This window comes from Hyperolius riggenbachi, chromosome 4 (assembly GCF_040937935.1).
Source record: "Hyperolius riggenbachi isolate aHypRig1 chromosome 4, aHypRig1.pri, whole genome shotgun sequence".
Lineage (NCBI taxonomy): Eukaryota > Metazoa > Chordata > Amphibia > Anura > Hyperoliidae > Hyperolius > Hyperolius riggenbachi.
The window spans coordinates 23,871,352-23,885,726 of record NC_090649.1 but is presented as its reverse complement, the minus strand read 5'-3'; the positions used below and the strand labels follow the sequence as shown (position 1 = coordinate 23,885,726).

The window sequence follows — 14,375 nt, the reverse complement described above, 5'->3', positions numbered from 1 at the left end:
ACGTGATGGTGATTAGTGCATGGTGGGGAAGTCGCCAATTACCAGAGCCACCAGCAGGATCGGGAGAGGAGCCAGGAGGATGCTGGGGATCTTGCAGCCTACAGTGGGCTGGAGGAAGCCTCAAGTAAGTACAAATGGTGATTTTTAAACCTGCTGGTATCCCTTTAAGCTGAGAAAGAAGCAGATGTAATGACCATTTGAACATTTTTGTACTAAAACCCTATTATTTGTCTTGTCCTTGACAGATAGAGATTTTGCAACACATTAGAAGACTCACAGGAAAAGGTGCCTTGTACTTTGTATTCCTGTTGTGTACCTGGTATTGCTATCCTGTCTGTGGAATGGATGTATTTGTAGGTCTTACACCTTTTGTGTCGATAGGAGAATGTTCCATTCTGTTGTGTCTTATTCAAAAACTCTTTAAAAAAATCTATTTAAGATTCGGTGGCTGTCGGTATGACAGGAGGAGAGGTTTCAGGGAATATCTTTCTTAGTCTCTGATCCTTGTGTCAAATAGGATAAAGTTATTTTGCAATCCTTCTTAACCAGGTATGGGCTGTAGGTAGAGATGGCCCAAACAGTTTGCCGGTGGACACCGTACTGAGGCCCAACATCTTGCAGTATGTCTGATCAACATGCTTGGCCTAAAATTAGTGAATATCAGGTACCATGAAAATCGGGGGCAGGAACAATGCCGACAGTAGAATATCTGTAAATTTACAGATACTTTGTCATGATCGCTGCTGCAGCAGGTATTGCTGGAAGTAGTAGTGCTGCAGCTCAGGCAGTTCTGATCTCTTTCCAGGCAAGCTGCATAGCTTTGTCTGCCTTTCCCTGCTGTCAGCTTGTGACTGATTATCATTCACCTGTGTGGGAATCTGCATGTCTGCTCCCATTGGATGACCTCAGTATAAAGATCTGCTTCCTGCAGGACTCCTCGGGTTTTCATAGCTTCAGTTTAAGCCTGTCTTGCTGTCGCTTCAGCCCCCGATCGTGTTTCTTGTTCTAAAGATACTTTGCTGGTCTTTGCATCATATATTGGTTCATTGCCAATATATATGCATACCAGCACGTTTATTATTTTCCTTGTATTCGTGTTACGTTGATACATCAGTGTCGCTGATGTATACGTACACGAACTGTTTATATCCTGGGTGCAGTTAGTCAGCTTTCCAGCACGTTTTGGTAGGTTGCGCGTACCGTGATCACCCGTGCTGAGGTAGTTACCCTGCTCCTGGTTCTGTTTGTGGATTGCGTTCATCTCTGCGAAGAGATAACGAATCCTTCTGAATCCTGTTCTGTTACCGTTTGTGGATTGCGTTCATCTCTGCAAAGAGATAACGAATCCTTCTGAATCCTGTTCTGTTACCATTTGTGGATTGCGTTCATCTCTGCGAAGAGATAGCGAATCCTTCTGAGTCCTGTTCCCTGTATTGCTCCAGTCTAAGTCAGTGTTCCTGCTTATGTCATATATCGGTTCATTGCCGATATATACATATGTTAGTCAGACGTTACAAATAGTTTCATTGATAGCTGTAATTGTAATACGCTAGGAAATCATACTATTTGTATATTTATCTGTGTTATGTTCATCTATCTTGATCCTGCTATTTCCTGACTATCCTGTCCTGTCTTTGTGAGGCACGCCATCTCTGCAAACGCATTGGCTGCCTCATTCCAGTCTGTCTTGTTGTGGACGCTTGCTGTCACTAAGTAGCGGCTAGCTAGCAAGCGTTCATTCTGTCTACCTGTCCTGATCTCCTCAGTTCTGGTTTATGCGCTCAGCGCTACCTTGCGCTGAGACGTTATCGCAAAAGTATTGTTTGTGGCTGTCGGATCTGCACCGGCTCTGTGCGCCACAATCTCCTTTTGGAGTCAGTCCTCCCCTCCACTATACTAGGGATAGCCTGTTTCCTTGTGCTAGTGTGTGTACCTCCTCCACGTCAGCTCATGCGTTGCATGCTGACTGTGGAGAATACACCACCAAGCCTTACACTTTATTACTTAAAGTGATATTTTTTGTTAGTAAAATATCAGTAATTGTTACCAATATTTTACTATAGCTAAACCTAACCCTACTCTAACACAGAACCATCCACTACCAATGCCTAACCCTAAACCCCCTGGAGGGCTGTAAAAACAGTGCAGGAGATTTGGGCGCAGCCAGCCCCAACATAGGCCATAATAAGAATTACAGCTATAAAATAAACAGCGGTGCTTTGTGAGTAATTTGAGTGCCTGCAAAAGACAAAGCACAAGTTACTACAAAAACACTGTAATTCGGCCACCAGCAATAGCTGGAAGCTGAATTACATCTTTCCCCCACTATCCATGGCAGCCTGGAGAGGGAATAGTAATTAACACCACTGGGATTTGTGCAGGAGCAGGGTAGTGTTGGGCGAACAGTGTTCGCCACTGTTCGGGTTCTGCAGAACATCACCCTGTTCGGGTGATGTTCGGGTTCGGCCGAACACCTGATGGTGTTCGGCCAAACTGTTCGGCCATATGGCCGAACTAAGAGCGCATGGCCGAACGTTACCCGAACGTTCGGCTAGCGCTGTGATTGGCCGAACGGGTCACGTGTAGTGTTGGGCGAACATCTAGATGTTCGGGTTCGGGCCGAACATGGCCGAACTCCGAACATAATGGAAGTCAATGGGGACCCAAACTTTCGTGCTTTGTAAAGCCTCCTTATATGCTACATACCCCAAATTTACAGGGTATGTGCACCTTGGGAGTGGGTACAAGAGGAAAAAAATTTTTAGCAAAAAGAGCTTATAGTTTTTGAGAAAATCGATTTTAAAGTTTCAAAGGGAAAACTGTCTTTTAAATGCGGGAAATGTCTGTTTTCTTTGCACAGGTAACATGCTTTTTGTCGGCATGCAGTCATAAATGTAATACATATAAGAGGTTCCAGGAAAAGGGACCGGTAACGCTAACCCAGCAGCAGCACACGTGATGGAACAGGAGGAGGGTGGCGCAGGAGGAGAAGGCCACGCTTTGAGACACAACAACCCAGGCCTTGCATGAGGACAAGAAGCGTGCGGATAGCAATTTGCATTTTGTCGCCATGCAGTCATAAATGTAATACAGATGAGAGGTTCAATAAACAGGGACCGGAAACGCTAACCCATCACAGATGTTCATTGTTCATGTTACTTGGTTGGGGTCCGGGAGTGTTGCGTAGTCGTTTCCAATCCAGGATTGATTCATTTTAATTTGAGTCAGACGGTCTGCATTTTCTGTGGAGAGGCGGATACGTCGCCGATCTGTGACGATGCCTCCGGCAGCACTGAAACAGCGTTCCGACATAACGCTGGCTGCCGGGCAAGCCAGCACCTCTATTGCGTACATTGCCAGTTTGTGCCAGGTGTCTAGCTTCGATACCCAATAGTTGAAGGGTGCAGATGGATTGTTCAACACAGCTACACCATCTGACATGTAGTCCTTGACCATCTTCTCCAGGCGATCGGTGTTGGAGGTGGATCTGCACGCTTGCAGTTCTGTGTGCTGCTGCATGGGTGTCAGAAAATTTTCCCACTCCAAGGACACTGCCGATACCATTCCCTTTTGGGCACTAGCTGCGGCTTGTGTTGTTTGCTGCCCTCCTGGTCGTCCTGGGTTTGCGGAAGTCAGTCTGTCGGCGTACAACTGGCTAGAGGAGGGGGAGGATGTCAATCTCCTCTCTAAAGTCTCCACAAGGGCCTGCTGGTATTCTTCCATTTTGACCTGTCTGGCTCTTTCTTCAAGCAGTTTTGGAACATTGTGTTTGTACCGTGGATCCAGAAGGGTATAAACCCAGTAATTGGTGTTGTCCAGAATGCGCACAATGCGTGGGTCGCGTTCAATGCAGTCCTAGGCCGAAGAGGTCATAGCCTAGGGTCACAAAACCTGTTTATTTGGGCAATTTCAATGGTGGCGAGTCTGACGTACATAAATCGCAGCAATGGCCGTTAGCAACGTCTGAATCTCACGAAATGTCTCTAGACTTGGGCTCCAAAGATGGGTTCCCTACATCTCTGCAAACCAGAGTTACAGGGCTCCAAATTTGGTAAAATCACCCATAGGCTTTCATTGGGCCTCCTATTTACAGTTCCAAAATCTCACATCTTTTCAAAGGGCAATTACTCAGTAGTGGCAAATTTTCTAGCATTGTAGGGACCCTTAGGGGGAACATGACTGGTGAGTTTCGGGCCCCTAGGCCAAAGAGGTCATAGCCTAGGGTCACAAAAACCTGTTTATTTGGGCTATTTCAATGGTAGTGATGGTGACGTACATAAATCGCAGCAATGGCCATTAGCAAAGTCTGAATCTCACGAAATGTCTCATGCAGGTAGAAGACATATTGTTAGACTTGGATTCCAAAGATGGGGTCCCTACATCTCTGCAAACCAGAGTTACAGGGGTCCAAAATTGGTAAAATCCCCCATAGGATTTCATTGCCTCCCTATTTCACTTTCCAAAATCTCACATCTTTTCAAAGGGCAATGGCTCAGCAGTACCAAATTTTCTAGCATTGTAGGGACCCTTAGGGGGAACTCTAGCCAGTTGTACGCCGACAGACTGACTTCCGCAAACCCAGGACGACCAGGAGGGCAGCAAACAACACAAGCCGCAGCTAGTGCCCAAAAGGGAATGGTATCGGCAGTGTCCTTGGAGTGGGAAAATTTTCTGACACCCATGCAGCAGCACACAGAACAGCAAGCGTGCAGATCCACCTTCAACACCGATCGCCTGGAGAAGATGGTCAAGGACTACATGTCAGATGGCGTAGCTGTGTTGAACAATCCATCTGCACCCTTCAACTATTGGGTATCGAAGCTAGACACCTGGCACAAACTGGCAATGTACGCAATAGAGGTGCTGGCTTGCCCGGCAGCCAGCGTTATGTCGGAATGCTGTTTCAGTGCTGCCGGAGGCATCGTCACAGATCGGCGGCGTATCCGCCTCTCCACAGAAAATGCAGACCGTCTGACTCAAATTAAAATGAATCAATCCTGGATTGGAAACGACTACGCAACACCCCCGGACCCCAACCAAGTAACATGAACAATGAACATCTGTGATGGGTTAGCGTTTCCGGTCCCTGTTTATTGAACCTCTCATCTGTATTACATTTATGACTGCATGGCGACAAAATGCAAATTGCTATCCGCACGCTTCTTGTCCTCATGCAAGGCCTGGGTTGTTGTGTCTCAAAGCGTGGCCTTCTCCTCCTGCGCCACCCTCCTCCTGTTCCATCACGTGTGCTGCTGCTGGGTTAGCGTTACCGGTCCCTTTTCCTGGAACCTCTTATATGTATTACATTTATGACTGCATGCCGACAAAAAGCATGTTACCTGTGCAAAGAAAACAGACATTTCCCGCATTTAAAAGACAGTTTTCCCTTTGAAACTTTAAAATCGATTTTCTCAAAAACTATAAGCTCTTTTTTTTTTTGTAACTCTAGTTTTTATTGAAAAATAAAGGCATGGGTACAATAAACTTTGCAGAACACAACATTGGAGATATCAATCAGATCACATAGAAATATCAAAAAGTAGAGACTTTTTCAGTCAGACCAGGATCTCAGTTTCTAACAAGCTTTTGTGCAGAGATAAATCTAAGTATGAGTAAGTCTCTTAGCTTAATTGGAGAAAGTCTTTGCTTTTAGTTTCAGAGGTGAGAATATAGATGGTTTATATAAGAGTTGTCCGGAGGTTCTGCTATGATGAGCACAGATGTAGTGCCATGTTCGTAGGAGCAAGTCCTTGGTTTAAGTCCTATAATATGGCTAGAGAGAGTAAAGCCATTAGAGGCGGGGGGGTGTAGTATGGGTATGCTTAAGGGAAAAGAGAAGGGAGAGGGAAGGGTAGGGTCGGGAAGGGGAGTGGGTGGGAAGGGATAGGCAGGAAGGGGGGTTTCAACAGGGTACAGTGTTTGGCAACCTCATCCCAACGTGTAGAAAGCTAGGAAAGGTGTTCCTGAAAAACGCAAGGGGTCTAAGGTTCCGGTGTAGGGGAAGAGCTAGTCATCAGGAACTGATGTGAGTTCAAGGAGGCATATAATCTGGTGAGTATAGGATCCATGGGCCCCATATTTTATGATATTGAGGTTCAGTGTCCCTCAGGGTGGCTGTCATCTGTTCCATTGTCATAATCCAGTTAATTTTTAGTTTAACTTCTAAGATATTAGGAGGAGCTATGTTTTTCCAAGCTGAGGCTATGGAAAGTCTCGTTGCAGTTAGGATGTGAGTGATCAGGCGCATAAGAGGTTTGGGAGTTCCAGGGATAGGTTTGCCTAGGAGTAAGATCGTTGGGTCTAATGGGATTGGAGTGCCTGTGACCGACAGTATCAGATGGCTGACCTCTTCCCATAAAGGAATGATTACTGGGCAGGACCAGAAGATGTGTTCAAGAGATCCTTTGTGAGAGCAGCCCCTCCAGCAGGTGTTGGGTGTGTGAGGGTAGATATTTGCGAGGACTTCAGGGGTCAGATACCACCTGAATAGGATTTTATATATATTTTCTTTGATTTGAGTGCAGATAGATGAGTGTTTGGCATTTTCCCAGATATCTTCCCAGTCCGAGTTACTTATATTAATTGATAAAGCATTTTCCCATTTCTTCATGTAGAGGTGGGAAGCCTTTAAGGTTCCTGAGTTTGATTGTAAAAGAGAGTATATCTGGGAAATTAAGCCTTTTTGATGTCCCTTCTGAAGGCAGATTCTTTCAAAGGTGGTAGGGGAGGGTATTGGGGGGGCCCCCCTGACATGACTGTTAAGGAAGTGGGAGATTTGGTTCGCTTCCATGAGTCTTGATGGGGGGAGATGCATTTTTTCTCTTAACAAGGAGAGTGTGATAAGTTTGCCAGAGGTAGGGTCTGTCCAGTTATTTAAATTATAGTATCCTGAGAGGTACCATCTGGCTATAAAGGAGGGGACAGTGCCTGGGGGAAACAAAGGGTTCCCTAAGATAGGATACAGTGGGGATGGGTGTGAGATCAGGCCGGCTTTCCGTGCAGTATTTTTCCATATACTGAGTGTAAATTGTATAGTGGGGAGGAAGTTCTTATGGGGCAGTTTAGGGGGGTTAAAGGTCCATATGTAGGAGGCTAGAGAAAGTGGGGAGACCTCCATGGCCTCTATTATAGCCCATTTAGAAAAGACTCTTAGGTCAGACCATTCCTTCAGCTGTCTCAAATGCGCAGCTTGATAGTAGTGTTTTAAATGTGGGAGACCCAGTCCTCCCTGTTCTCTAGGAGAGAGAAGAACAGACTTGGAAACTCTTGGGCGTTTATGATTCCAAACAAACTTTAAGAATGCTGATTGTAGTTTAGCCAGCTGAATGGAAGGGACCCGGACCGGTAGAGTCTCAAATAGGTACAGTATGCGGGGCAGTATATTCATTTTTAGTGAATATATTCTCCCTATCCAGGAGATTTTATACGCCGTCCATTTGTGGAGATCTTGGAGAATTTTCTGTATAAGGGAGGGAAAGTTTTGCTTATAGATGGTTGAGTATGAGGTGGTAAGGTTGATCCCTAGGTATTTTAGGGTTTGGGATCTCCAGTTATAGGTGAAGTGGGATTTTAGGACCGAAAGCATACTTGAAGGAATTTTGATTGGTAAGGCTTCAGTTTTATCTTTATTTAGTTTAAATCCTGAAATGGCTTCATAAGAGGAGATTGTTGAGTGAAGGGCAGGGAGGGATGTTAAGGGGCTAATGAGAGTGAGTAAGATGTCATCAGCGAAGAGTGAGATTTTGTGTTCATGACCTCCATGTTTTATACCTAGGATATCTTTGTTGAGTCTTATTGCACTAGCAAGGGGTTCTATACTGATGGCGAAAAGCAGGGGAGACAATGGGCAGCCTTGTCTAGTTCCGTTATTTATGTTAAATGGGCGAGTAGGAGCTGAGGGAAGTTTAACTGTGGAGGTAGGAGAGGAATAGAGAAATTCGAGGAGAGTAATGAATGGACCAGTGAAGCCTTGATGTCGAAGCACCTTGAAGAGAAAGGACCAAGATAGGCGGTCGAAAGCCTTTTCGGCATCTAGGCTTAAAAGGAGGGAGGGTTTATTGTCTCTATTCATAAGTGAAATGAGGTCTATTGCCTTCCTGGTGTTGTCACCAGCTTGACGCCCCAATATGAAGCCTACTTGATCATTATTAATTAGGGATGTGAGTATAGGGTTTAAGCGGTTGGCGAGGGCTTTGGTTATTATTTTTAGGTCGGAGTTTAAGAGGGAGATTGGCCTGTAGCTTTGAGGTAGTTGGGGATCTTTTCCCTCCTTAGGAATTACTGTAAGGAGAGAGGATAGCATGGTATGAGGGGGTGTGTGTCCATCCATTATTTTAGAAGCAAGGGTCGCTAAATGGGGAAGTAAGATGTGTTGGAACTTTTTATAATAGGAGTAGGGCAGCCCGTCCGGTCCCGGAGATTTTGAGGAAGGAAATGATTTTAATACTTCAGCCAGTTCTAGAGTAGTTATAGGGGAGTTGAGTGTGTCCCGTTGGGGGTCCGTTAGTTGAGGGAGATTTAAGGGTGTTAAGAATGAGTCGACTGCAGAGAGAAAGGTAGGATCTTTGTCATGGTCCGGTAAATTATAGAGTTGTTCGTAATAGTTTGTGAAGATTTGAGCGATCTTTTGGGGGTTGTAATGTGTATGTCCGTCTGAGTCTTTCATGGCGTATATGTATTGTTGAGAATTTTTAGGGTTTAGTTTTCTAGCTAGGATTGTGTGGGGCTTATTTCCTCGTTCATAAAAAAGCTGTTTAGTCCAGCGCAGACTTTTCTCAATTTGGGTGGTTTGTAATGAGCGGATATTTTGTTTTAACTGTTGAAGTTGAGTGTAGTGGTGTTGTGTTGGGTCTAGTTTGTATAGATTTTGGGCCTTAGCTAGGGCAGTATGAAGGGATAGTAGTTTTTGAGAGGATAGTTTTTTCCTTCTGGACCCTTCTGCTATAAAGAGGCCCCTAACAAAGGCCTTGTGTGACTCCCATAGGATGCCGTAAGAGGAGACTGAGTCAGAGTTTGTGTGGAAAAATGATTGTAACTCTTTAGTAAGTTCAGATACCAGATTTTTATCTTGGAGTAGCGTCTCGTTCAGTCTCCAATAGAGGGGTTTATGGGTTTTATGGAGCCAGTCTAATTCAAGAGTTACGCTGTGGTGGTCAGACCAGGCCACCGGGTGGATACTAGAGTCTTTAATTGAGGGTATTAGAGCGGCGTTGGAGAAAAAGTAGTCCAGCCTTGAGTGGGAGGCATGAGGGGGGGAGTAGAACGTATATTCTGTTGAGGTAGGGTTATTGATCCTCCAAAGATCTACCAGTTTATATTTTCTCATTAAGATTCTGAATTGTCGGGAGTTGCGATCGTGTGTGGATGCTGAGGATGGTGACGTAGGGGGGCTACGATCCATGGAGGAGGAGAAGGCCAAGTTAAAATCACCTCCTAAGAGGAGGGTGCCTGTGGAGATTTTATGAAGTTTTGTTAGGAAGGAAGAGAGGAAAGAGGTCTGTTGGGAGTTGGGGGCATAGACATTGGCTAGAGTAATAGGTTTGCCTGCTAGCATTCCTGTCAAAATTAGGTAACGCCCTTTGGGGTCCTGTATAGTCTTGTGTACTAGCAAAGGGAGGGTTTTTTTGTGTAAGATTGCGACACCTGCCCGGGTAGACGGTCCAGAGGCTACATATACCCCAGAGTAGAGTCTGTCCCCTAATCGCACTGAGTCATGCATGCATAATCGAGTCTCTTGAAGCATAGCAATATCTATATGCATTCTCTTGAGATCTCGGAGAAGTGAGGCTCTCTTGTGAGGGATGTTTAGACCCTTCACGTTTAATGTCAGGAGTTTAACCATAATCTACGTGGTTGGAGTAGTTACATAGTAGGAGAGGAGCCAAACACTGTATCCTGGGGGGGGGGGGGGGGGGGGGCATGGAAAGAATACAACATATACAATACAACAAAGTATAACTTGAACCATAATAGTAACAATTGTTCAGTGAAATCAGAAAAATAAGAGCCTCTGTGAAAAATGAGGCCACAAACGATGACAACTAAAAGCAGTTGTCGGGTTGAGGTCGCCCCTGAGGGGTCCGAGCCTTTAGAAGGCCAGGGCGACCCAGGGGTGAGTCTCCGGAGGCGAATGCTGGTGCGCCAAAAATGGACGCTCAGGAGCCCACGTCCAGCTTAATGGTTAAAGGACGCCCGGGATCCAAACATATATGTATATAAAAAGGAAAAAAAAAAAAAAAAAAAAAAAGGAGGAAAAGATGGAAAACGTATAACCAATATGGATATATAGTGGTATATATGGTAGCAGTCTACGTCATTTCGAGAGATGTGGTGAAGTATGATTCTTTCAAACCTGATGTATATGAGAGCATCAGAGTAGTAGATGGCATTGGTTATGATGACCATTTAAGTGGACATATCAAAATTATTAAGTCTCAGATCACGGTATGGGACGCTAATAGCATTCAGGTAGGGAGAGCTTCCATGTCTTCCGATCCCTGTGGATATGTGAGGCTTCTGATTGGTGCTTTGGACCATTCTGCGATATGACGCACTTTCCTCGGCGGAGAGGAGGCGGTGGGTGAGCGGAGGTTTGGGTTAAGTGAGGGCGGGGGCATCTTAAGGCCCATTTGCCTGAGGAAGAGAGGTGCGTTATCAATGTCTGAGAGGGAGAAAGTCATTCCATTCCTGATCACAATGAGGCGGAAAGGGAATCCCCATTTGTATGGGATGTGGGAGTCTCTGAGAAGCTGCGTAACGGGTTTGAGAGCTCTTCTCTTTGCCAGTGTTATTAGAGATAAATCGTTAAAAACGTAGCTCATCTCCTTTAAAGGTGACTGAGGGGGCTTTTCGGAGAGCTTGCAGGACGGCCTCTTTGGCTTCATAGTAGTGAAGCCTGGTAATGATGTCCTTTGGTCTCTGGGCAGAAGGTGAGCGTTCGCCTAAGGATCTATGGGCCCTGTCTAATCTCCATAGCTCGTCAGGGATGTCTGGAGCCACTGATTTGAAGAATTCTGTGAGGTGTGAGACAATTTGATCAGGTTTAACTGACATTGAGACCCCCTTGATTCTTAGGTTTTGTCGCCTCTCTCTGTTTTCCGTGTCCTCTTGGGCTGAGCGGAGTGAACTGAGGTCTGAAAGCATTATCTGTTGTTCCTCCTCAAGCTCAGCCTGTTTCTGCACTATACTGTCCACCTTCCCTTCTAGGGTGCTCGTGCGATTGCCTAGCCCTGTGATCTCTGCCTTAAGGTCCTGCAGCGCTGATATCATAAGCTGCTGCAGAGACTCGTGCATGGAACGATAGTGTCTTTCCAGTGTCGTTTCCAGCATTGAGGCTGTGATCGGTGTGCTGTCAGCGGGCATACTGGCCTGTGAAGGAGGAGGAGTGGAGTCAGCGCGGCCTAGGCTGTCGGCGCCATCTTGGGAGGTAGCGTGCTGGACATACCGGTCCATCGTTCCTCTCTGTGCGGTGGTTTTGGGTGGCGCTTTGGGTGGCATCAGCTGCAGGAAGAGCCTGGTGAGCGGACCCGTTAGGAGCCGCATGTCCGGAGCGGAGAGAATGCGTATGGCGGCTCGGGTTGCGGTGGTGCGGGCAGGAGCTCCTCTCTCAAGCGGCCATCTCGGTCGCGCCGCGCATGCGCCTCAAACTATAAGCTCTTTTTGCTAAATTTTTTTTCCCTCTTGTACCCACTCGCAAGGTGCACATACCCTGTAAATTTGGGGTATGTAGCATGTAAGGAGGCTTTACAAAGCACGAAAGTTCGGGTCCCCATTGACTTCCATTATGTTCGGAGTTCGGGTCGAACACCCGAACATCGCGGCCATGTTCGGCCTGTTCGGCCCGAACCCGAACATCTAGATGTTCGCCCAACACTAGAGCAGGGTAAACTGTTTATTGGCTTTGCCCTGCACCCAAATCTCCTGGCGGTTGTATAATAAGTACACCTGACGATGCTTAACCCTCAGACCCCCTCCCCGGCTGTATCTAACCTTATGATCTCCCCTGCTAACTCCTAACCCTAGGGCTCCCCTCAGGTGGTGCCTAACCCTAAGACCCCCCCATCCCTGGTGGTGCCTAACCCTAACCATCCCCTACACAATCCCCCTTCCTGATGCCTAAATCTAACTGCCCCCATGCACAAACCCCCTTTCCAACACCTAACCACCACCCCCCACAAATAAACTGAAAAATAAATAACGTAAAGATCAAGGGAAATGGGGGTTGAGAGGCATGTGTAATAAGTTCACTATACGAGCCAAACTTATAAAAATGCAAAAAAGCTTTATTAATTATTATTATCAAAAATCACAACAATCCATCATAAAAACCCACACATGCAGCAATCATCAGGACAACATCACACGCATACTGACCCGCACATCCATGCACTCACAGCCCTAGCTTGGACCACCTAATGTGGTTTGGGGATCCCAATGCATGTAATAGGCAGAAAAAGTCCAGCTCAGCAAATGATCTCATAAACACAGTTGTAGCAGTATAGATGGTATCAATGTGTAAGATGTTAGTTGCAAAGCAAAAAAATCAAAAAAATCAAGCAATAGCCAGGATGAAACAGTCAGTTCCCAAAGTTGATGCACAGGCAAAGCAGGTTGCAGCAGCAAATAAAGCGTAAAGTCATGCACCAAACTGTTATCAAAATGACCAGGCTGGGTATTGGACCCCGTATACTGTACCCACTCCGGGCGACGGCAATCCGGAATAGTGCTTGTGTTTCAGGGTTTCTCAACCCACCGCCGGAGCTCACGGCTAGGGGAGAACCAGAAAGCAGTCCAGACAAGTCCACCGGTGATGGTGCGGAAATCCGAACAGGGACCGTTGTATAACTGGTGAGCTGCAGCCACGAGTGAAGGCAGGACTGTGGGACCGCTCACAGCGGTCATGCATGGATGGCAGCAGGCGGTGGATGAACCTGACAAGGCGGCAAGTGCGTAGAGCCGTATCACGCCAAACGCCCTAACATGTTTCGCCAGACACTTCCGGCTTTCTCAAAGGGAGGCGTGGCTAGCTGGGTCTCCGTGTCCTGCCTAAATACGTGCTCACGCCGCCGTCACTGGCGGCAAGCGAGCGCATCATTCACCATAACAACGAGCCACAGCCAATCAGCTACAGAGGAGGAGCTGGATCCAAAGTAAACAGCTCCAGCGTGTGAAGGAAGTCACACGCAGATGTTATATGTAGACCGATGGTCATTGGTCGTGACAGGAGAATATAGGCAGAAACCACACAAACCACATACATTCGTTATTCATTCAGCTTGATATATTAACTAATGTGAAAACCAGAACTATAATGAAACTATAGTATGAAAAAGCTAAAAATTCTGGTAATGACTGGAGCGAACATTTGGGCAGAACATGCTATATAGGACATCAATACAAGTGACCTCAATATTGGGTCAGATGTCCTGTGCAAAAAATTGTTATAAAAAAAAAAGGGGGGGAATATAGACTCCATCAAATGTGTAACCGTGTGCACGGCCATGCCGCAGAGAGAGAGACCAAACTAACAGGGTCGAGGTAACTCGTCCACAGACACAGTGCGGACAGTGCAGACAGAGAGGGGCGCAGTTGGAGGATCCAGAGCGCACAGAAGGGAGAAATGAACAGTGGGGGCCCGGGCCCACAGGGGCCCAGGATCACTGAAAAATAAACAGCAAAACATGATAATTACTGAGCAGCACCTGATGCCTGAATTTTCCCTTTGTCGTCGGCTTTGCCAGTTTAAAAACAGAGAAAGAACCGGCAAAAAACTATAATTATCGCATGTCGCCTGGCGCCTGATTTTCCATTTTGCCGATATTTTCAATTTAAATCTATGCTGGTGCCTGATATGTCCAGAAGCTGCATTTGCCTGATAGCACTTTATCATTTGCCTGATACCGTTTTATCCTTATTAGTCAGGAAAAGACGTGCATTTTTTTTGTTAGTTGTTTTTTTTTGCATTCATATGCATAAACTAAAAAACATTTGCTGCGTAGTCGGCAGGATTTGAACCTGCGCGGGGTGACCCCAATGGATTTCTAGTCCATCGCCTTAACCACTCGGCCACGACTACTCTTATACTTTGCTGCCTTTATTCAGCCACCACCCATCCCAGTTTCAAACTGACCTTTAACTTCACTAACTTCACTATCTGTTTAATTGTTTTAGGTTATTAATGGTACTGTATAATTATTCTTAATCGGTTTTTGTATTTATTTTCATATGCTTTTTTTGTATCATGTTCTCACTGTATCATACTTATGAGTGAGCCACACTGGAGGCCATGCTACAGTAATTCACATGGTTCCATGGTGTAATGGTTAGCACTCTGGACTCTGAATCCAGTGATCCGAGTTCAAATCTCGGTGGGACCT

The 14,375-nt window shown here is 46.0% G+C and overlaps 2 non-coding genes across 2 annotated transcripts; one reads left to right on the top strand and one right to left on the bottom strand.

The window, feature by feature from the left end:
* Window positions 1-13,992: 13,992 nt before the first annotated feature.
* Window positions 13,993-14,074, bottom strand: TRNAS-AGA (transfer RNA serine (anticodon AGA)). Its single transcript has one exon. It is a non-coding gene; the product is annotated as a tRNA-Ser (tRNA).
* Window positions 14,075-14,303: 229 nt separating this feature from the next.
* Window positions 14,304-14,375, top strand: TRNAQ-CUG (transfer RNA glutamine (anticodon CUG)). The gene has a single exon. It is a non-coding gene; the product is annotated as a tRNA-Gln (tRNA).